Raw genomic sequence first — 1,965 nt, 5'->3', positions numbered from 1 at the left:
CTCGTGGCTGCCTTGGGGACCTCGTCTCGCAGCTCTGAAAGAAAAGAAGATATCGCGTCCTGCTGAGAGTACAGGAGTGAAAGCACGCATATACGAGCTAAGCTCGAAACAGGCTTGTTCGGAACGGGCGAGCAGCGAAAGTCGCCCACCTACCCGTGCCGAATTGGATTTCTTCTTCCTCGCCACGCAGAACGCGGCACGCGTATATAGCATGCATGGGTGAGGAAGCGTGCGCGAATATTCGAAATTATGGAACAGCGAATCGAATATTTTTACATTCCATATTCGAATGAATCAAAATAGTTTATATCCAAAATTATTTGGAACTAATCGAATAAGTTTTCAGCTATCCAAATAGTTTTCAATTGATTAGGACGAGCAAAGGGCACGGTATATTTTGTTTCGGCAACTGTTATAAAAATGGCCTGTACCAATATATACTATCCTTTACGAAGCGCGACAAAGACGGCGAATATGAAGTGGAGGAACGATGTAACATAGGCTGCTTGAAAGTACTAATTGAATGAAGTTTGCATCGGGAAATAGTTCATTATAAGCAAATGAGGAGAGAGGGGGACGGTGAGAAGGAAACAATTAATGCAGCATGCACAAGATGACGAAAAAAGCAGAGTGTGGAAGACAGGTGATCCAACAGAAATCTATGACATATTAAATTTACATTTAATTTTATGAATCACAAGCGGTCGGGAACTAACAAAAACATTCCCACTCTTTCTAATCTTGTCTGCCTCTATCAATTTACGCGAGATTGCACTATTATTCTCGCAGAAATTAATGGTATCTGGAAGCCTTTTTTTTTCACGTCTATTCTTTTTCACCCTTTCCGTACTCCTTATAAATCTGCCCATGATACATCTCCCAGCCCAGTTGGGCACTGTAGCCGGTGTGCAGCATGCGTTGCACGCCGATGACATCCCCCTGTGGGCGACGGAGGGCTTCCTTGGAGACATTAAGGCCGGCCTGCAGCAGGCAGCGACTATAGCGGACCGTTATGCTCGCCGCTGTGGCTCTCAACGCTTTCCCAAAAGTTTAAATTTGTGTACATACGCCCATCACCAAAGTGGACAGCCAAAATTGTCTCTTGAGAGAAGTCCATTTCTCAAACTTGCCGAAGTCCGGGTACTGGGGCTTTTTATACATCAATACAGACGGTCAGAAACGTTACTGGCCAAACTCTGTAAGGCGTGGGACCAAGTGGGCCGCATGGTCCGCCGTGCTTCTAAGAGCAAGCACGGGAGATTACGATGCAAGGATGCCTTGGGGCTAGCGCCTGCATTCCATTCCGAACCTCCACTTCCGGAAGGAAGACGAGAATGCACGTGAAGTGAACGGGAAGTCATTTCCCGAATAATTATTAAACGGGCTCTCGACCTGCCCCTGAACACTTCCAATCAGCGTCTCTATTAACTGGGCCCGGTGAACACGTTTGGGGAGCTCCGGGAAGCCCATTTAGACCAACCAATATGTATACGTCTCTCGAACACATCGTCGGGTCGCCGCTTGCTTGCCCGACTACATATCCAACCATAGCCTCCTTTCAATCTCAGTGGAGATGCTCCCTTAAAGCGCACCCTATTCCCGGTAACATTAACCGAGAAGACCATAATGGCCGGCGCCTGGCGCAGGTGTAAGCCCTGACTCGCCACTATGGACTGAAACATGGCGTATTCTACGTGGACGCCTCTACTCGCCGCCATGGGGAATGGTATATAGTCGCAATCGTCCACCAATCCAAAGAAATAAACGGCTTTACTTTTCTAGCCCGTGACACAACACACGCGGAGGAGGTCATGAGGTCACCCCTGCATTGGCTGTGTCTCATCCCACTTCCAAAACAATATTTTTTGACTCGTGAGGTGCTTTTCGGAAAGTTGAGCGGGACTGGGTACCGTACCTAGTCAACCGCCTTCTCGAAAACAGCGTTTCATTAGGCCTGGGAACCTG

This window comes from Amblyomma maculatum, chromosome 11, assembly GCF_055883805.1.
Source record: "Amblyomma maculatum isolate TAMU_Amacu chromosome 11, ASM5588380v1, whole genome shotgun sequence".
NCBI lineage: Eukaryota > Metazoa > Arthropoda > Arachnida > Ixodida > Ixodidae > Amblyomma > Amblyomma maculatum.
The sequence above is the reverse complement of the archived record's forward strand: the minus strand, read 5'-3'. Positions refer to the sequence as shown.